The 22,991-nt window shown below is 42.1% G+C and overlaps 1 pseudogene; it reads right to left on the reverse strand.

Annotated features, from left to right (window-relative positions):
• Positions 1-9: 9 nt before the first annotated feature.
• On the reverse strand, positions 10-22,935 carry LOC132882640 (trypsin-2-like; annotated as a pseudogene).
• Positions 22,936-22,991: the final 56 nt, after the last annotated feature.

The following is a 22,991-nucleotide window of genomic DNA, read 5'->3' on the forward strand; positions in this document are numbered from 1 at the left end:
GGAGCAGATTTAATTGCTGGCCATTGTTTGGATGATCCAGCTTGTGAAAATACAGACCTGGAAGCAGAGTGAGAAAATATTTCAAGATTATTCATGGTACAGAAATATGATATACAAGCTGTAGATCATACAGTATCTGGTCATATTGGAAGAGACTGTACTTGATTTTACCTTGGTATAGACAGCAGGGCGATTCTTCTCAGAACAGTCATAGCCCCGAGACACAACACCTTGCAGCTCAGCATTACACACCACAGGGTGTCCAGTCACCCTGAGTGAAAAAAGAAAATCAAATTGCAGTCATTATAAAGTTTTAAAATGTAAATATTGTGCCATTTGCTTGTTGTAAAAGAAATAATCATAATGTAGCACTATTTCATTTTATCTGGCAAGAGTTCTTGCCTCCCTCCAGGTAGCCAGTACAGAACATGGCATTAGCGATCATACCAGGGTAAGCATTATTATAATCCCTTTCAGAGAGAATAGGGACCTCCAGACACTGCAGCTTGTTGCGATCAGCAGCTGCAAGCAAGTTTCCAAAATGAGTCAACATAAGTAAAGAGCAGTCAAACAGGAATATCTCATCATCTCTAGCCACTTTATCCTTCTACAGGGTTGCAGGCAAGCTGGAGCCTATCCCAGCTGACTACGGGCGAAGGGCGGAGTACACCCTGGACAAGTCGCCAGGTCATCACAGGGCTGACACATAGACACAGACAACCATTCACACTCACATTCACACCTACGGTCAATTTAGAGTCAACAGTTAACCTAACCTGCATGTCTTTAGACTGTGGGGGAAACCAGAGCACCCGGAGGAAACCCACACGGACACGGGGAGAACATGCAAACTCCACACAGAAAGGCCCTCGCCGGCCCCGGGGCTCGAACCCAGACCTTCTTGCTGTGAGGCGACAGCACTAACCACTACACCACCGTGTCGCCCCAAACAGGAATATATTATTTACAATCCAAAATACAAATAGGAAGCAACTGGGAAATAATTTTTTCCTCCCCAAGTTGGGAAAAATTGCTTTCAGAGAAATGAAACTCGTCAGTGTTGGGATACTTCCACGGTCCGTGTATCATCCGATCATTCAAGTATTCCATTTAATCTGGAAAACGAAAAACAAAAAAAACACTCAATATTTCGTTTTCCTGTTTTTCTGTATGACCAAAAAATGAGGGATTGGTGTTTGTTTTCCTTTTTCCAACTCAAAACAGAACAAATAATAAACAGGGAAACCAAAACGAAATAATAACTCTAATTTACGATTATTGATTTTCTCTATTCCCCACGCTACATTAGCCTTCCCATGATCCTCAGCGACAGTCCATCATCATCTCTGTGTCTATGAAACAGAAAAATTGCATGTGCATGTATATATCAAGTAATTTATTCATACATCCTATTCATTTAATATATTAAGCTGATGATCTCTTAATTATTATTATCATCTCAATATAATAGTAATCTGTACTCGAGTTGAGGGGGGATGGGGGGGATGCCATCCCCCCGGAATAAAAAATGATCAAAATCATCCCCCCTCTAAAACGGGCATCCCCCCTCCCTTCCCTTGAGCAATTTTATCAATAAATGTGGACATTACTTCTATTTAACATTGGAATTAGAAATGCCATTCCACGTAGCTTTGCTGAAACTGAGCATACAGTAAGCTACCGCGAGAGAGGGCACGCGCAAGCGAAGCGTTTGAGGAGGTGACATTCAGTTGGGGTTCCGTTATTTTTGATTTCATTCGGCGTCAGTGACAGCAGCGGATTGCAGCATCATGGCCAAGCGGAGTGGACAGCAAGACCTAAGCAAGTTCGGATTTAAGATCGCAAGAAAAAACATTTCAGGAGGTACAGTAAGTCAAGAGTTACGAATATCAGTCCCACTTTCTGTGAGCCCACTATCATGCTGTAAGTTCCCGATATGGAGCCTAATTTGTGGGCGGCGGATAACAACACAGCTATCATAATGAATGTTAGTTTGGAGTCTAGCCAGCTATCGATAGCTTACTCAGGTTCATGTTAGCTTTGATTTCTTGTATAAGGCCATTAATTTAATCAGCCTGGATGTTCGTTTGTTATTCTTCAGGCAACAAAAAATGTTATTCAAGACAGGAAGGCTAAAATTAACGACACTAGCAGTTTTGAAGGCTTCATTGCCTCATTAGAGAGCCGGTCACAACATGTAAGGCAGAGCAGGATTGGTGTAGGACTCGACAAAGTGTCTGCTAAAATGCAGCTTTCTTTTTCTTCGTCATAGGCTCTTCTTCTGTCTCCTCAATGGGCCTTTTCCCCTTTCCAAAGAAACTTTCCAAAGATGCCTGCTTTTAACTAATTTTGCTAGCTTGTATCCAGTATGTATCAAAGTGCTGGTATGTATCGAAGCAAAGTATCCAAGGCGGCTCCTTGGTAACCGTCAACGTTAAGGTGTCACGTGACCTAGATAACAGCGGGAATCAACGTTACAGAAAGAATCCGGTCATTTTTCAAAGCTCAAATCCTCGTTCAGATAATAAATAAATCAGAAATAACATTATAATTATATTTAATTAAATTATCTTATCCACTGCTCTTTATTCCAGATGACAGTCAGCAGCAACTGCAACACAGTGCGGCAGGAGCTGGAGGACCCGGAGTGGGAGACAATACAGGAGCAAGCAGGAGAACCAACAGCTGAAGAGCTGAAGATTTACAATTTACTGTTGCTTGTTTTAGCTTATTGGTTCCCTACCTACCTCTGTATTTAACTCAATGTTCCCAATGTTCAGCTTTGAATAAAAATTCTATTGACTTGATATGAAAAGATTCAGTTGTTCATTTACATTGCCTGCTGAGGTTTTAATAAATTATTTACCAAACGATTTAAAAGGAGCCTACCATGACTAGTGCAATTTGAAGTGTAACTTCATAGTCATGGTAGGCTCCTTTTAAATCGTTTGGTAAATAATTTATTAAAACCTCAGCAGGCAATGTAAATGAACAACTGAATCTTTTTATATCAAGTCAATAGAATTTGTTGCCTGAAGAATAACAAACGGACGTCCAGGCTGATTAAATTAATGGCCTTATACAAGAAATCAAAGCTAACATGAACCTGAGTAAGCTATCGATAGCTGGCTAGACTCCAAACTAACATTCATTATGATAGCTGTGTTGTTATCCGCCGCCCACAAATTAGGCTACATATCGGGAACTTACAACATGATAGTGGGCTCACAGAAAGTGGGACTGATATTCGTAACTCTTGACTTACCTCCTGAAATGTTTTTTCTTGCGATCTTAAATCCGAACTTGCTTAGGTCTTGCTGTCCACTCCGCTTGGCCATGATGCTGCAATCCGCTGCTGTCACTGACGCCGAATGAAATAAAAAATAACGGAACCCCAACTGAATGTCACCTCCTCAAACGCTTCGCTTGCGCGTGCCCTCTCTCACGGTAGCTTACTGTATGCTCAGTTTCAGCAAAGCTACGTGGAATGGCATTTCTAATTCCAATGTTAAATAGAAGTAATGTCCACATTTATTGATAAAATTGCTCAAGGGAAGGGAGGGGGGATGCCCGTTTTAGAGGGGGGATGATTTTGACCATTTTTTATTCCGGGGGGATGGCATCCCCCCCATCCCCCCTCAACTCGAGTACAGATTACTATTATATTGAGATAATAATAATTAAGAGATCATCAGCTTCTCATCTCATCTCATTATCTCTAGCCGCTTTATCCTTCTACAGGGTCGCAGGCAAGCTGGAGCCTATCCCAGCTGACTACGGGCGAAAGGCGGGGTACACCCTGGACAAGTCGCCAGGTCATCACAGGGCTGACACATGGACACAGACAACCATTCACACTCACATTCACACCTACGGTCAATTTAGAGTCACCAGTTAACCTAACCTGCATGTCTTTGGACTGTGGGGGAAACCGGAGCACCCGGAGGAAACCCACGCGGACACGGGGAGAACATGCAAACTCCGCACAGAAAGGCCCTCGCCGGCCCCGGGGCTCGAACCCAGGACCTTCTTGCTGTGAGGCGACAGCGCTAACCACTACACCACCGTGCCGCCCCGATCATCAGCTTAATATATTAAATGAATAGGATGTATGAATAAATTACTTGATATATACATGCACATGCAATTTTTCTGTTTCATAGACGCAGAGATGATGATGGACTGTCGCTGAGGATCATGGGAAGGCTAATGTAGCGTGGGGAATAGAGAAAATCAATAATCGTAAATTAGAGTTATTATTTCATTTTGGTTTCCCTGTTTATTATTTGTTCTGTTTTGAGCTGGAAAAGGGAAAACAAACACCAATCCCTCATTTTTTGGTCATACAGAAAAACAGGAAAACGAAATATTGAGTGTTTTTTTTGTTTTTCGTTTTCCAGATTGAATGGAATACTTGAATGATCGGATGATACACGGACCTTCCACACAATGTTGTCACATCTTCATGTATGTTAGACATAAAACTCTTACTCCTTGTAGTTTAAATTGCATTTTAAGACCATCTGCTACATTTTCACAAACAAGTTGCCTAAGGATAATGATAAAAGTCTGTACTCACTGGAGCTCATGATGTTTCCCAATCAAGAGACTGTGCACAAGGTACCAATGGCGGGGTGGCTCAAGCAGTGCCACAGGCTGCATATACAGTAGCTGTTCAGGGGGGCAGGTCAACTCAGCTTGATGAGCATGATGTCAATGTCAATGTTCCAGGAGTCATAGTTGGGATGTGGGGGTGATACGGGAGGAGGAAATGAACTGCTCAGTACCCTCATTAATCTGGATGTGGTGCTCACCCAAATGAACCTCCACATGACTGCAGATGGAAGGGAAATGGTTCTATGATGTTCAAAAGGTGTATTTTCTATAATGGCTATATTTATCATAAGAGAAATCACTTGCAGGGTGACACCGAGTTCAGTGGCCGACGGGGGCCTTTCTGTGTGGAGTTTGCATGTTCTCGGCGTGTCTGCGTGGGTTTCCTCTGGGTGTTCCAGTTTCCCCCACAGTCCAAAGACATGCAGGTTAGGATAACTGGTGACTCTAAATTGACCGTAGGTGTGAATGGTTGTTTGTGTCTATGTGTCAGCCCTGTGATGACCTGGCGACTTGTCTAGGGTGTACCCTGCCTCTCACCCATAGTCAGCTGGGATAGGCTCCAGCTTGTTTGCGACCCTGTACAGGGTAAGTGGTTACAGATAATGGATGGAAATCACTTGCTGTTGATAAATCATATGCTGAGTAATAAATCTGTATAATTTATTACTGTTAATAAATCTGAGGTTATACTTACTGCATCCAAATTCACACTAAAGAAAATGAAGCATGACTTGTGATTTATTCCAGGTTTTATAACATCTACCTCAGCTCACATTTAAAGCCTTGGGTCATTTTGTACTCCAGACTCTCATATCAAGCGCAAAGTAAAAACATTACCAAAACAGCTTTCTTTCACCTTAGGAACATTGCCAGGCTTCGTCCCTCCCTTTCTCCCTCTTTAGGAGAGATGATCATCAACACTTTGTTACTTCCAGGCTTGACTACTACAATGCTAGTCTTATATCCAGGGACATTTCAACGTTACAATGCAAAATCACATTCTGCACACATTACAAAGGCATGGCTATGGAAGAAGAGGGTGCCTGTCCCCTCTGTCTCCAATATTGAATGTGTGGCAAATTTTGAAACAAAAAATATGACAGTGACTACCCCGTACTGTTACACACCTTAAGATCTGTTTGCAGGAAAAGTGAGAAAATAACACCTGAAATGCTTCATTGGTGAGTGTTTTCAGTCCCTAAACATCTTAAGAGTTGTGAGAAGGAATATCAACATTATAAAGTGGTAAATGCTTTACTGTTCCAACTTTTTTTTTTAAATGTGTTGCAGGTATCAAAAAGGAAATGTGTCTATTAAAAAAAATAATCATAATAATAAAATTAATGAGATAAAACATCAAATAATGTACTGTTGGATTGTTTTGAATGTAATACAGGTCAAACATTATTTAAAAATCATGGTTTTCATTTTAATTTCAACATTTACATTTAACATTTACAGTACCAGTCAAATGTTTGGCCACAACTCATTCATAGGTTTTCTGTATTGTGACTATTTTCTACATTGTAGAACAATACTGAAGACACCAAGACTATGAAATAATATATGGAGCATATATGGAATTGTGGTAAACAAAAAAAAGTGTTAAAAACAAAATATATTTCATATTTTAGATTCTTCAAAGCAGCTACAGTTTACCTTGATGCTTTGCACACTATTGGCATTATCGTAACCAGCTTCATGAGGTAGTCACTTGGAATGCTTTTCAATTAACAGGTGCCTCATCAAAAGTTAATTAGTGCCATTTCTTGCCTTCTTAATGAATTTGAGATCAAACAGTAAACAGTAAATAATATACAGTAAATAGCCCTATTCTACAACTGTAGTAATCCATATTATGTCAAGAACCGCTCAACTAAGTAAAGAGAAATGACAGTCTGTTAATGTTTAAAGATATGAAGTGTCTTAACTCATAAAACAATAGTCATCAGGAGATGACATGTCCCCCTGGTCCCCACATGAAACCCCACTCCAAATTTTCCCAAGTTGAATTGGTTGCCATGGAAATACAGAAAAAATAATCACAGAAATCCCAAAATGTCATAAGGCACAACTCCTTTAGTCACTTAACATAACTGTCAAGTTTCGTGAAAAAAATCCTAATAGTTTGAGTTATGCTCTGGAAAATAAAACATTTACAGATGGACAGACAGACGGGCAGACAGAGCGATAGCTATATCCCTCCACATTATATGCCAGGGGGATAAAAAAAAGAAAGAAAAGCCATTGAATTAGAATGTGTGTTCAGAATTTTGACTGGTACTGTACATTCAAAATTCACATTTATATTATTTTTAATCTTTAAAAATAATATAAATGGGAAGGGAAGCCATGGCTTAACGGTTAGAGAAACAGCTTTGGGACCAAAAGGTTGCTGGTTTGATTCCCTGGACCAGCAGGATTGGCTGAAGTGCCCTTGAGTAAGGCACCTAATCTGTGGTAGTATACCTTGTGTTTGATTAGCTGTAGGGTGGCATGATGGTGTACTGGTTAGCACTGTTGCCTCACAGAAAGAAGGTTCTGGGTTCGAGCCCAGTCACTGACGGGGGGCTTCCTGTGTGGAGTTTGCATGTTCTCCCTGTGGGTTTCCTCTGGGTGCTCTGGTTTCCCCCACAGTCCAAAGACATGCAGTTAGGTTAACATGGAGTGGCCTTGGACTGAAGTGACCTTGAACAAGGTACCTAACCCGTAACTGCTCTCCAGGTGCTGTAGTATGGCTGGCCACTGCTCGGTGTGTGTGTTTGTGTTCACTGCTTCAGATGGGTTAAATGCAGAGGATGAATTTCACTGTGCTTGAGTGTGCATGTGACAAATAAAGGCTGCTTCTTCTTATATTTAACCTTTACATTTATATTTAAAATTTACACTGAAACTTAAAACTATTATTTGATGTGAGTCATGATGTAATGGATGGTCTCAAATGTAAAAAATTTTAATAACATTTTTTTTGTTTGTTTTTGAACCTCAACCCTGATTGTTACAATTAATTTTCTCCCATTATTGCAATTGTATGTTGCTAGCAATGTTCCACTGTGACTTCTCACAGGATATAGCACCAACTAATAACTGTGCACCAAAATATCACAAATATTTCAGTAGAAACATATTAAATGAGTTTAAGGGTAGGGTTTCCCTACATTGTTTTTCTCATCTCATCTCATTATCTGTAGCCGCTTTATCCTGTTCTACAGGGTCGCAGGCAAGCTGGAGCCTATCCCAGCTGACTATGGGCGAAAGGCGGGGTATACCCTGGACAAGTCACCAGGTCATCACAGGGCTGACACATAGACACAGACAACCATTCACACTCACATTCACACCTACGGTCAATTTAGAGCCACCAATTAGCCTAACATGCATGTCTTTGGACTGTGGGGGAAACCGGAGCACCCGGAGGAAACCCACGCGGACACGGGGAGAACATGCAAACTCCGCACAGAAAGGCCCTCGCCGGCCACGGGGCTCGAACCCGGACCTTCTTGCTGTGAGGCGACAGCGCTAACCACTGCACCACCGTGCCACCCTACATTGTTTTTAAACTTTTAAATTATTTTCTCACACATTTGTTGACAAACTTTCCATTTAAGTTTCCATCAGTGAACAGTTTATCACTTCAACAAAACAGACTTCGTGTTAAAACTATAATGAATTTCCTGGTTTCACAGTTATACTTTGTGACTCTATAGGACACAGTTATAGGAGAAGGTTATTTATAATCACGTTGTCTGTTATAACCAGGGCTTTGAACCGGTTCAAGGAACGAAAATGAAAACCGGGAACTTTTTCTATTTCACATGGAACAGAAACGAAACCAGAAACTTTATTATTTTTTATGTTCCGGAACAGAAACGCTTATTAAAAATAATGGTAACCGGTTAATACCGGTTTTTATTTCGTTCCTCAAAGTTTCCGTAGCCTACAAATAAAAAAGCCATTCTTCTCCTGCGCAAGTTTCTATGACCCGCTGGGGTTCACTTCCTGTGTGACGTTCGCTGACTGAATGGAGAGAGCGGGAAGGTGGACTATTATCGCGTCTCCACGTGATAATAAGTGAGTAAGTGCATTACTGAGTGTCTGAGCAAAGAAGAGCCTGAACGTTGCAACCTCCCTATTGGCTGTTTGTAAAAATGTATCAGTTGTTGCCCTTCCCACGGGAATCATCGCGGGCTCGAGAGACGAGACCTGACGAGTTAGTTCGTTGGTAGCAGAACAAAATGTCTGGACACAAATCGGGTTTTCAGAAAAGGAAAGAAAATAAACGGAGGGTTGAAAATACAAAAAAGGAGGCAGAAAATGCAAAACAAGTTTTAAGGTAGGACAAATGGTTACTTTTTAAGGCAGCCCGCAGTGGCTGCAGGCTTTCAGTTGTGTCATTGAATGGTTACTTTTCTGAGGCAGCCCGCCGTGGCTGCCTGCAGGCTTATTGATTATAGCCCATTTAGTTAAAATAGTTGATATAAAATGTTTATAGTTATGTGATGGTTGTCCTGATTTAGACTGGTGTTTTTTTTGGGGGGGGGTTGCGCGATGTTGCACCTGGGTCCAGATTAGGGCAGAACCGGCCCTGGCTACATTTCAGGTGTAGTTTGTTTTATGTATGTATGTACTTGCATAGATGTGTACTTGGTCTTCCAATATGGCGCCTAACAAAATCTCGCGGCGCGGTGACGTCATGCGGTAGCCCTCTATAGGGCCTGACTAGACTTTGGTAACACAGTAAATGAATTATCTTTCATTTTTGGCACTTTTTCTGTTTGTGTAGATGGGAAGACATACTGAGAATCCAAATCGCCAACATTTGAAATAATACTTGTTTTGAATTATTTCTTATCTTATTTAATGAAGGTTGTAATAGAATTAGCCTACATTTGGCTTAAGCTGGATGAGACAGAGACATAACTTTATAGCCATTTGTTAAACAGCTGACAGGGAACGTAATTAAACTTTCCGGGAACGAAATTTTTTTGTTCTAACCGGTTCGGGAACGTCTATTTAATGGTGGAACCCAAAACCGGAAACGTTAAAATTCCGTTTCTGTTCGGAACGAACCAATAGGAAAAAAATTCTGGTTCAAAGCCCTGGTTATAACCCAAATGAGGATGGGTTCCCTTTTGAGTCTGGTTCCTCTCAAGGTTTCTTCCTCATGTCGTCTGAGGGAGTTTTTCCTTGCCACTGTTGCCACAGGCTTGCTCATTGGGGATAGATTAGGGATAAAATTAGCTCATGTTTAAAGTCTTTAATTTTCTGTAAAACTGCTTTGCGTCAATGTCTATTGTTAAAAGCGCTGTAAAGCTAAACTTGACTTGACAAACTGGAATATGTTGCAGGCTTGAAACACAGGAATGGATGCATGTTAGGGATTGGGAGCAATGTTGTGTCACAGGGGGTAAATGGGCCCTCAAACTGAGGTTGGAACACAGCAACCTGCTAAAACTGAGGGTGGCCTGGCTGACTTTCAGGTTTGTTTACTTGAACAGTTATTCATCAGTCTCAGTACAAAGACGTAGTGCTCCCTGTCTAAGCAGGGATTGGCACACTACATGACAGACACCACAGCCCACTAATGTGTTTAGGAAATTTACTGTTATATTTTGTTTCTGTAATCACTGTCTTTTAAGAATTGTCATTATTCATGTCAATATTATATGCATAAGGTTTTAGGGAACCTACTACCGAAGCGGTTATTACCAAATAAGATGATGTGGAAACTTGTATAGGGTGGAACGGTGGTATAGTGGTTAGAACTGTTGCCTCACAGCAAGAAGGTTCTGGGTTCGAGCCCAGTGGCCGGCGAGGGCCTTTCTGTGTGGAGTTTGCATGTTCTCCCCGTGTCTGTGTGGGTTTCCTCTGGGTGCTCCGGTTTCCCCCACAGTCCAAAGACATGCAGGATAGGCTAATTGGTGGCTCTAAATTGACCGTAGGTGTGAATGGTTGTTTGTGTCAGCCCTGCGATAACCTGGCGACTTGTCCAGGGTGTACCCCGCCTCTTGCCCATAGTCAGCTGGGATAGGCTCCAGCTTGCCTGTGACCCTGCACAGGATAAGCTGTTATGGATGGAGTAACCTATGAGAATTTTTTTTTGGAAATTTATCTACAAAAGATGCAAACCTCCACTGAGCATGCATGCTTGCTTGATCTCTCACCGCTGCTGTATTGCTAAAGTGTACTCCTTTTGCAGTGGAAGAATAAACTTCCCTCCTTTGATCTGTGACATTGTCTTTCAGAATTATTTGATGAATTGGAAAAATTCTCCTACAATCCTGGTCAGAAGTGGGATCACAAAAAGACATGATAAATGTCTAAATTAATTTATTTTTGAAAATTTGACTTATACTCACTGTGGTCTGACAGGCTCCTGTGATTGTGTGTGATTAACTGTGCTTGACTGTGACGAACTGTAAATTGCTGTGAGTACCGTCAACTACTGTGACTTTAACCTGAACTGTGAACTTCACCTGAACTCACATTCATTCAACTGCAGTGGGAGGAAAGTCTAGTAAAGCAAGGGAAGAATCCCTCTGTGGTAATTTCTTAAAAGTCTCTTCATGCACTAACTCACCTGAACTTAATAAGAGAAAAGATACAGTAGTATATAGCTATGGAAAAAAGACCACTTTTAATGGTGGCCATCATTAGAAGTGGTCTATTAATTTTTCCATTGCTGTACAGTATATCCATTGCCACCAGCCTTGCATCAAACAGTCCGCTTGCCCAACCCATCTTGGAAACCTCCATCATGACCTAAACCACCAAAATTAGTAAAAGGTTTGAGACAGCACCTCTGTTTCGAGACTTTAATGACATGCCTAGAAACTCCTGCTTTTGATTGTGCAGAAATGAGTAAACAAAGATCCAACTTGTGCGTCCTTTTGCAGCATTATAAATGTGGGCTTGTAATACAGATAAACCATTCTGTGTGGAATTGCATCATGTATTGTTGGAAATGAGGATGCTGCCTAGCTGAACACGTTAATTTATTGAGTACATGCATGCTGTGGCGCACAATTAACATCCCTGCCTTCTGAACTTCCAAAACTCTTATCAAGTCATGTCAATTTCAGTTTGTACCATAAGATGGCGCCAAACATATAATCTGTAGCCGCTTTATCCTGTTCTACAGGGTTGCAGGCAAGCTGGAGCCTATCCCAGCTGACTACGGGCGAAAGGCAGGGTACACCCTGGACAAGTCGCCAGGTCATCACCGGGCTGACACATAGACACAGACAACCATTCACATTCACACCTACGGTCAATTTAGAGTCACCAGTTAACCTAACCTGCATGTCTTTGGACTGTGGGGGAAACCGGAGCACCCGGAGGAAACCCACGGGGAGAACATGCAAACTCCGCACAGAAAGGCCCTTGCCGGCCACGGGGCTCGAACCTGGACCTTCTTGCTGTGAGGCGACAGCGCTAACCACTACACCACCGTGCCTCCCGGCGCCAAACATATGATCATAATATTAGGGGTATCTATATCCAGATTTAAACCCACAGTAGGCATGGAATTCTTTTTCTTTCTGTCTTCTCTCTTAAAGTAAATAAATACATATAAACCATGCTACTTCAGTCGTAATAAGAATGCAACTGAATTATAATAAGCTAATTTGGCATTACGGTGGCATGGTGGTGTAGTGGTTAGCACTGTCGCCTCACAGCAAGAAGGTTCTGGGTTCAAGCCCAGCGGCTGACGGGGCCTTTCTGTGTGGAATTTGCATGTTCTCCCCGTGTCTGTGTGGGTTTCCTCCAGGTGCTCCAGTTTCCCCCACAGCCTAACCATAGGCGGTCTTTCCATTGGGCAAAGTCGGGCAGTTGCCCTGAGCCTCGTCCAATCGGGGGCCTCGTCGTTGCGTTACGGTATTCCTGTTTTCCTGCATGCTATACATCATTTACTATATAATAATTCATTGTGATTATACATATTTTCCACTCGACATGAACCACATTGCTACGAAAATAATAAAAGCAATAAAGCATGATTGACGTGTAATCCTACAGCTAGATTCACAAGCAAAACCACCAGTATGTGACGTGATGTCATGCACAGCTATCTGGCTTCGCTCTTTCTCAGAGCCGTAGTGTTTGAAGTAACCTAGGCAACGACACGAGCGGGCTGAATACATGCACCAGCACCATCTAGCTCTAGCTGCAGAGCCCTCGTAAATTTTTTTGTTAAAGTAAAATCAGAATGAAACGATTTCTAAGTGACAGTGAGAAAAGGAAGAGGAAAAAGGATAGTGAACAGTTTGTTGAAAAGCTACCGAAATTAACAACCTTCTTCCACACAAGTTCTTCCACCGAAGAAGAACCCAGGGCCAGCACACCTAATGAGCTGGGTTTTGCCAACAGCAATGCTAGCTGCAGTGGTAGTCATAGAGATATCGATATTATACCACCAGCATCACAAATTAACTCGTCTCGCAACAAGCATGAGCCAGAAGAAGAAGCAGGCAATCAATCCACTGATGACACGGCCACAGAATCGGTGAGTGAAGCTGAAAACATTAATGTGATTAGCAGAAGTGAAAGCCCCATAGTCACTATCAGTGAAGATCCAGCCTTATGGCCAGCAAAGTTAACAGACACAGAGAGAATTGAAATAGTTAAAAAAGGTCCAGTGCAAATTAAGAACTTTGCTTTCCCACCCAATGCGGATAAACCACCCAGGAAATTTACCAAAGAAAACTATGCTATGACGATGAGAAACGGAGAGAAAATCAACAGAAAGTGGCTGCTTTATTCGGTCAGTGCAGACGCAGTCTATTGTTTTGGTTGTCGCATCTTCGGGGAATCAAAGACAGCTCTTAGTTCCAGTGGGTTTCGCTCCTGGAAACACATTTCCAGCCACCACCACTCATGAGACTGATAGATGGGCACACCGACAGCAGCGCACATAGACAGAGAGGCAGACACACACACACACACACACACACACACACACACACACACACACACACACACACACAGCTTTTATTCAGATATTCAGTGATCTTTATTGGGTTTTTTTCAATCATTTCCATGCGTTCACAATAAATATTGTTCGTCAGTATGTATGATTCATCATCTCATTATTATTACAGATGTATGGGTTGGGGTTGAGGGGGGGCCTCCAAATTGTCCTTTGCCCAGAGCCTCAGATTTCCTAAAACCGCCCCTGAGCCTAACCTGCATGTCTTTGGACTGATTGGTGGCTCTAAACTGTGTGTGTGTGTGTGTGTGTGTGTGAATAGTTGTTTGTCTCTGTGTGTCAACCCTGTGATAACTTGGTGATTTGTTGAGGGTGTACCCTGCCTCTTGCCCATAATCAGCTGGGATAGGCTCCAGCTTGCCTGCGACCCTGCACAGGATAAGCGGTTCCAGATAATGGAAATAATCTGGCATTATCAGTGTGCATGCGTGGTGCTCCGATAATATATTCCGGTCATATGTCATGGCTACCACCTCTGCACACAAAAGTTTTCAGGCGTGTGTTGAGTGCGGATAATTTATAGCCATTAAAGCTACTTTTATTTGGTAAAAGCTACCTTAAGGCATTATGTCAGGTTCACATTATTCAGTACAAGGCTGTGACAATGGTACAGGTCATCTGAATGTTTGGAAGAAGGAATTTTGTGACATTCACAAATGCAACAAAGGAACATTGCGATGCACGTGTGATCCACCATTTAAACGGTTTCCATTTCCCACTGAATTAAAAGATCCTGATGGACGTCGTGATTGGGTGAAATTAGTCAAAAAGTCAAAGTCTTTCCTGCACCATACATGGCACGCTTGGTGGCACCGATCTCTGTTTTGTAGCCCTCGGCTTCTCGCCTATATTACATAGCTTGGGTTACAGTGGGGGGCTAGTCCTCTGGTAACCACGAAAGTTTGACTCCCCACTCACATCTGTATTGCAGCGTGCCTTGCCAGTAGGCACCATCTTTATGATGGTCTTTGGTATGACCGGACCGTGAGTAGAACTTGCAATTTCCCGATCGAGGTGGACACACTAACCACTAGGCCACTCACCAGTGAAATTAGTAAGCTGATAAATTATATTGTTTATAGATCTATTTACATTAACAATCGCAATACTGGGGCTATGAACCATTAAATTATTAACACTTTGTTAGCTGGGTATTGCTGTTGTGTACGCCTGTTAGATCTAGTAGTAATACTATGGGATCTACAGTGGTGCTTGAAAGTTTGTGAACCCTTTAGAATTTTCTATATTTCTGCATAAATATGACCTAAAACATCATCAGATTTTCACACAAGTCCTAAAAGTAGATAAAGAGAACCCAGTTAAACAAATGAGACAAAAATATTATATTTGGTCATTTATTTATTGAGGAAAATGATCCAATAATACAGATCTGTGAGTGGCAAAAGTATGTGAACCTCTAGGATTAGCAGTTAATTTGAAGGTGAAATTAGAGTCAGATGTTTTCAATCAATGGGATGACAATCAGATGTGAGTGGGCACCCTGTTTTACTTAAAGAACAGGGATCTATCAAAGTCTGATATTTACAACACGTTTGTGGAAGTGTATCATGGCACGAACAAAGGAGATTTCTGAGGACCTCAGAAAAAGCGTTGTTGATGCTCATCAGGCTGGAAAAGGTTACAAAACCATCTGTAAAGAGTTTGGACTCCACCAATCCACAGTCAGACAGATTGTGTACAAATGGAGGAAATTCAAGACCATTGTTACCCTCCCCAGGAGTGGTCAACCAACAAAGATCACTCCAAGAACAAGGCGTGTAATGGTCGACGAGGTCACAAAGGACCCCAGGGTAACTTCTAAGCAACTGAAGGCCTCTCTCACATTGGCTAATGTTAATGTTCATGAGTCCACCATCAGGAGAACACTGAACAACAAATGGTGTGCATGGCAGGGTTGCAAGGAGAAAGCCACTGCTCTCCAAAAAGAACATTGCTGTTTGTCTGCAGTTTGCTAAAGATCATGTGGACAAGCCAGAAGCCTATTGGAAAAATATTTTGTGGACGGATGAGACCAAAATAGAACTCTGGTTTAAATGAGAAGCGTTATGTTTGGAGAAAGGAAAACACTGCATTCCAGCATAAGAACCTTATCCCATCTGTGAAACATGGTGGTAGTATCATGGTTTGGGCCTGTTTTGCTGCATCTGGGCCAGGACGGCTTGCCGTCACTGATGGAACAATGAATTCTGAATTATAGCAGCGAATTCTAAAGGAAAATGTCAGGACATCTGTCCATGAACTGAATCTCAAGAGAAGGTGGGTCATGCAGCAAGACAACGACCCTAAGCACACAAGCTGTTCGACCAAAAAATGGTTAAAGAAGAATTAAATTAATATTTTGGAATGGCCAAGTCAAAGTCCTGACCTTAATCCAATCGAAATGTTGTGGAAGGACCTGAAGCGAGCTGTTTATGTGAGGAAACCCACCAACATCCCAGAGTTGAAGCTGTTCTGTACGGAGGAATGAGCTAAAATTCCTCCAAGCCGGTGTGCAGGACTGATCAACAGTTACCGGAAATATTTAGTTGCAGTTATTGCTGCACAAGGGGGTCACACCAGATACTGAAAGCAAAGGTTCACATACTTTTGCCACTCACAGATATGTAATATTGGATCATTTTCCTCAATAAATAAATGACCAAGTATAATATTTTTGTCTCATTTGTTTAAGTGGGTTCTCTTTATCTACTTTTAGGACTTGTGTGAAAATCTGATGATGTTTTAGGTCACATTTATGCAGAAATATAGAAAATTCTAAAGGGTTCACAAACTTTCAAGCACCACTGTAGTCTGTGTTTTACAGTTTCAACTTCGTTTCTTTATAATTGTTTTGAAGCCTTGTGAGTAGGTTATGTTTGTCATGACTAATCAGATACTTATTAATATCCATCCAGATACATGGGGCCATTTATCAACTGCTTCCTTTTCATTTTTCCAACTGTCTGACAGTTTCAATGGGTCTGGTATTGTTAATTTGCTGTCGCCAATTTGTATATCAAGCAGTGGCGCCAGCAGAAAAAAATTCTGAGGGTGGCTAGTGGGGGCTAGGCAAATTCTTGGGGTGGCATAACCAACCAAAAATAAATAAATAAATAAATAAAAAACTATTTATTGATGTACTTTATTTATATTTATATATTTAAACACTATTATTGCAATCACACTTTAATTATATTAACTTATAATATATTTAGGTTATTATTCATGACAGAATACAATGGCCAAGACATATTTGACAAGACTACTGCTGTTTCTTATTCTTACTATTGTATATTATTATTGTTTTGGCTTTTGTGTTAAAAAACCTTTTCACATCATTAACTTAGTGTTGTGGCGGCACGGTGGTGTAGTGGTTAGCGCTGTCGCCTCACAGCAAGAAGGTCCTGGGTTCGAGCCCCGTGGCCGGCGAGGGCCTTTCTGTGTGGAGTTTGCATGTTCTCCCCGTGTCCGCGTGGGTTTCCTCCGGGTGCTCTGGTTTCCCCCACAGTCCAAAGACATGCAGGTTAGGTTAACTGGTGACTCTAAATTGACCGTAGGTGTGAATGTGCGTGTGAATGGTTGTCTGTGTCTATGTGTCAGCCCTGTGATGACCTGGCGACTTGTCCAGGGTGTACCCCGCCTTTCGCCCGTAGTCAACTAGGATAGGCTCCAGCTTGCCTGCGACCCTGTAGAAGGATAAAGCGGCTAGAGATAATGAGATGAGATGAGATGAACTTAGTGTTGTGATTTAAAATATATTTCCTAGCTCTACAGAAATCCAATGCGCCTCCTTGTGGTGGCTAAAAGGGTGGCTCAGAGTAATCTGGGGGTGGCTGCAGCCACCCCTAGCCACCACATGGGGGCGCCCCGATATCAAGGAGTAAAGTGTAGTCCTGTTTTGCAGCTTCTTTACTTAAATCTATAGAAGCATTTTGTATCAAAAGTGCATAAGCAAAGGCTGTTAGTGACTTCTTGTGTTTTCCTGCAACTATGTAGTCACTTTTTTTTTTACAAACTCTTTCAAAACATCTACTTTCCAATGCTCAAACTCTTCGATATTTATATAATGTTCTGCCATTGCTACTGTTTTGGGTAGCTGTGCCCTTTGACCTCAACCAGCATGCACCGTGTCTGCTGAGATGTTGAATTGGCTTACTGGCCTTCACCTGTGACATGTTGAAACAGATCCTAAAATCATATCTAAGAGGTGGGACATCCTAGCTGCATTAGACCACCCAAGTATGACCTAGACAAGGTTCTCCTTCTAAACTTGCAAAAACAATACAGAGACTGGTGAGGGAAGCCAAGAGTAAGTCCAACAGTCACTCTGAAGGAGTTACAGAGGCTGAGAATAGAGTAAAGGTGCACCAGACAGCCTTTCTGAGAGAGCTGCGTAATTGAGGACACACCTCAACAATATAGAAGCTATGCGTCATCACTTCAGGTATATCACAGAAATGATCCCCCTGATCAGAGGAGGAATAGCTCTTTTACGAGTGAGGCGTAAACAATAGAACTCATAGGTTAAAAAAATAATTCATAGCCATAATTTTATAGAAAAGGCATATACAATTGTGTACATCCTCTTAGTAGGTAGGTAGTAAAAGCTACAGAAGGTAGTTCCCTATAGCCATAAGCAACTAATTTGCACAGGTACGCTTACTGATAGACTCATTATAAAAAAGTGATTGAAGAAGTAAAACAGAGAAGCAAAACTGTCCAAAAATACCTTAATTAGTACCATCCCTACAGTGAAGCATGGTGATGGCAGCATCATGCACTGGGGATGATTTATATCCTCATAACCTAGTCTTGTCATTAATATGTGCTCTTCAGTAGTGTCTTTTTCATCTGTGTTGGTCTATTTTCACTTTGGTTAATTATTTCCTACATTACCCACAAAGAGTGGCACCAGTCGGATTTAGATCTTGCTTCATGTTTACAACCCTTTAGTCCTTCAGTCTGTATACTCTCCTTTAAAATAGTTAGGCCTCCAAATCTTAAATTTTCATAACACTACTGTCAATCTCTTAGATCAGAAAATAGCCAAGCTGATTATCTTATTGTATAGCTGCACTGTAGTCTAATTTTGAGTCCAACATTTACTGACTCCAATAATTTTGCATTGGATTTCTCAATACGACACGAAACGCTTTTCAGTGGTGAATGAGAAAAGAATCTCATACTCCACTGTTTTTAGAAGGAAACAGTGAGGCCTGAATTAATTGTTGTTTGAGATTGTTGGAAAATTCTCACCTATTAAACAACACTGTAACTTTAATGGCAATCCTTGGCTTGCAAGTGACGTCAAAGCAAAATAGAAACTTGGATGTCAGCCATGTTGGTGGAGATACAAATGTGGGGTCAAGTGACATTCCATACAAAATATAGTCATGCGTGCGCAATTCTCTTTGTTTTCCCACTGCTTTAAGCATTTTTTTTTTTTTTTTTTTTAGCTATGCAATATCTTTGTGGGCGGCACGGTGGTGTAGTGGTTAGCGCTGTCGCCTCACAGCAAGAAGGTCTGGGTTCGAGCCCCGTGGCCGGCAAGGGCCTCTCTGTGCGGAGTTTGCATGTTCTCCCCGTGTCCGCGTGGGTTTCTTCCGGGTGCTCCGGTTTCCCCCACAGTCCAAAGATATGCAGGTTAGGTTAACTGGTGACTCTAAATTGACCGTAGGTGTGAATGTGAGTGTGAATAGTTGTCTGTGTCTATGTGTCAGCCCTGTGATGACCTGGCAACTTGTCCAGGGTGTACCCCGCCTTTTGCCCGTAGTCAGCTGGGATAGGCTCCAGCTTGCCTGCGACCCTGTAGAACAGGATAAAGCGGCTAGAGATAATGAGATGAGATATCTTTGTGTTGTATATGATACTAATGTGAGGGCGGCACAGTGGTGTAGTGGTTAGCGCTGTTGCATCACAGCAAGAAGGTCCAGGGTTCGAGCTCCGTGGCCGGCGAGGGCCTTTCTGTGCGGAGTTTGCATGTTCTCCCCGTGTCTGCGTGGGTTTCCTCTGGGTGCTCCGGTTTCCCCCACAGTCCAAAGACATGCAGGTTAGGTTAACTGGTGACTCTAAATTGACCGTAGGTGTGAATGTGAGTGTGAATGGTTGTCTGTGTCTATGTGTCAGCCCTGTGATGACCTGGCGACTTGTCCAGGGTGTACCCCGCCTTTCGCCCGTAGTCAGCTGGGATTGGCTCCAGCTTGCCTGCGACCCTGTAGGACAGGATAAAGCGGCTAGAGATAATGAGGTGAGATGAGCGTTCTCTTGTTGTGGTTCACTCAGTTGTTGTTATAATTTTAACACATGTATTGCCATTTTGCTTCTAGGAGCGCCAGCAAACTTGTACCTGAAATAAATTGAAGTGTGATTTGTGAGCCATAAAGCTAGAGACGTGTCAAAATTTCACACTTCATCCGTTTGCACATAGAAGTAAACTAAATGCAAAAGAAGCCCTAACTTACCCTTGCAAGTACAACTGCTTTGTCATTGTTGACTGGTTTAATTAATAAGACATTTACCCATCCAGAGACAAAGAAGTTATAGGCTTCCATGGACTTATAAGCCTTTATTTGAGATTTGTCAACCCACAAAGTCTGCCGAGCCAGATAGAACACGATATCTGGGTACTTGATGGTCGGTAGAAGTGTCTTATCCACAGAAAAATGTGACTTTTTAAAAATAATACGGGTCAAAACCACACATATCTATCTTCTCTTTGTATCAAATCTTCGCTGGACCATTCAAATTGTTGTAATAGTGAGAAAATTCAGCATTGTTTACAGACATGCTTTCAGCACCTGCCATCCTAGTTGCTTTGTATATCCACCATCATGGCAGATGCTCATGACGTAGCACGTTTTGATCATGTGGTTGCAAGTCATCTATAGCAGACCTGGGCATTTTATGGCCCGCGGGCCGCATCTGGCCCTTTGGTTCATTCTGACCGGCCCGTGTAAGGTTAATTAGAAATTACAAAATAAACTTATTTTCTAATTTTACCTCATGCATGGACTGAATGTGCATTGCTTTTATTTTGAAGTTGTGTTCAACAAAAACGCAATGCACGCGACATGAAATCCCACGAAACCTAATCCCGCTATAACTACTTCCGTAATTTGTCCAGACCCACCACAAACTTGTACGTCATCCTTCAAACGGTCCAGCCAATCACATAGTGTGACGTTGTTGCGAGCAGGTCACAAGAAGACTTTCGCCCCCAAAATGTCCGCAAAAAGAAGAAAGGTAGATGCCGAATGCAGGGCTTTCAACAAAACATGGACTGCTAAGTATTTATTTACTGAAGTCAGAGATAAAGCCGTGTGTTTAGTTTGCGGAGAGCAGATCCGAAAAACTGAAAAACACCAAATGAGGTGATTAGACTACAAATGTGGGCATCATTATTATAATATGATGTATCTTGCTTGATATTTGGAGTAGAAAGACAATATTGTGATGTCTTTATTGTGTTTTGGGGTGAATGTGACTGAAAAAAAATGGTACAAATGTTCACATTTTGTTAACCATTGTTTTGGGAAATTTGATTGAATAAATGACATTTTTTGTAAGGCAATCTCGTTTTTTCCATACTCTTACCAGTCTTAGCAGCTTGTAAAAACAATATTATTTATTGCTTTATATAAAGAAATACAATTAATATTATGCAGAATTTAGTTCAGCCTTTTGGCCCGGCCCTCCACAAAATTTTCTGTTTCTCATGTGGCCCCATGGAAAAAATAATTGCCCGCCCCTGATCTATAGGCTTCATTTATCAAGCTGGATACAAATGGATTTATTTGTAAATCATTCGTATGAGTGTCAGGGCGCAAGCACTTACAGATGCAATTGCAGAGGAGAGCGGGTGCAGCGCAGACTGCAAACAGAGCCAAATTGTGGCGCGGGAATCATAGTCAGGAAACAGGCAGAGGTCAATCGATCAGCGAACAGCATAATACAGAGCAGACATGAAGACAAGGTTGGGAAAGAACTTAAACAGTGGTCTTAAACAGGAAGTCAGCCAGAAAGCTTAGAAAAGTCATGTATGGGACACAGAACAATACTTTGCAATGAAAGAAGAAGAAAAGAAAGCACAACTTTATTCATCACACACTTGTGAAATTTCCTCTCTGCATTTAACCCATCTGAAACAGTGAACACACACATGCACGTGAGCAATGAGCACACACACATACCCAGAGCAGTGGGTAGCCATGCTAACAGCGCCCGGGGAGCAATCGGGAGTTAGGTGCCTCGCTCAAGGGCACCTCAGCCCAAGGCCGTCCCATATTAACCTAAACGCATGTCTTTGAACTGTGGGGGGAAACCAGAGCACCCGGAGGAAACCCACGCAGACATGGGGAAAACATGCAAACTCCACACAGAAAGGTCCTTGCCGGCCACGAACCCAGAACCTTCTTGCTGTGAGGCACCCGTGCTAACCACTACACCACCGTGCCGCCCCAATGAGCGATTGTTTGAACGGGGTTTAAGTAGGTGAGGTAATTGGCAGGTGAATTGGTGACAGGTGATGTAATTAGTACTCTGGTGACAAGGGGCACTGTGAATCATGGGGAGTGTAGTCAGGAGCGGCCATGTTTAGAGGCTGCCCCGAACTCAGGCTTGCAGCGTTGTTACTGACAATGAGTCTTAACATAAGACATTTGGTATTTGTGAAAGTCCTGTAATTTCAGAAAAAAAAACTTCCTACTCATATTACTGAGTGTGAAAATTTACGCATAATGTATAATACATAATTTAAACCTCCACTTGATTGTCTTCAAATCATACTGCACTTTTGTTTTTGGAATACTGTCAAGTTTAAATGGTTTATTTTTATTACATTGTAGTGGTATGATAATCGAGGCAAACACAGAAAAACATGGACCAAATAAGTAAGGTGCAAGAAAAAGTGCTCTTTTATTTAGGCAGTTTAGAGGAAAAGGGGTAGGTGCAGGGGTGTGAGGACAGATGTCTTTTGTGTGACAGGACTGCAGATGTTAAGTAAGTTGACCATCCGAGGGGTGAGAGGCTATGGGGAGCATTCGTTGGGTGGCAGGATGGAGGTGGTCCATGGAGAGCATTGGAGGACCCCTGGAGCTTTTCAGTCTCTGGCTGGAGCAGGAAGGAGGGCCCCATGAATGCTCGGCAGGGCTGGAACATTGTTTCCCTCATTTTCATCATCAGCAATGTGGACTAGTTGAACAGAAGAAAAATACATCAGTAGAGTAGCTGTGTCTAAACTTATCTAACTTCTGATGTTGGCAGCACCCTTTATACTCCCCTGGTTTCTCAAGGAGGGTAGGGCATAATAAGTGAGTTGGGCCTCACCCCATGTCTCTACATTGTTGTCGGTGGTGGCCATCACATACATTTACAGCATTGATTAGAT

The sequence above is a fragment of the Neoarius graeffei genome, chromosome 3 (assembly GCF_027579695.1).
Source record: "Neoarius graeffei isolate fNeoGra1 chromosome 3, fNeoGra1.pri, whole genome shotgun sequence".
Classification (NCBI taxonomy): domain Eukaryota; kingdom Metazoa; phylum Chordata; class Actinopteri; order Siluriformes; family Ariidae; genus Neoarius; species Neoarius graeffei.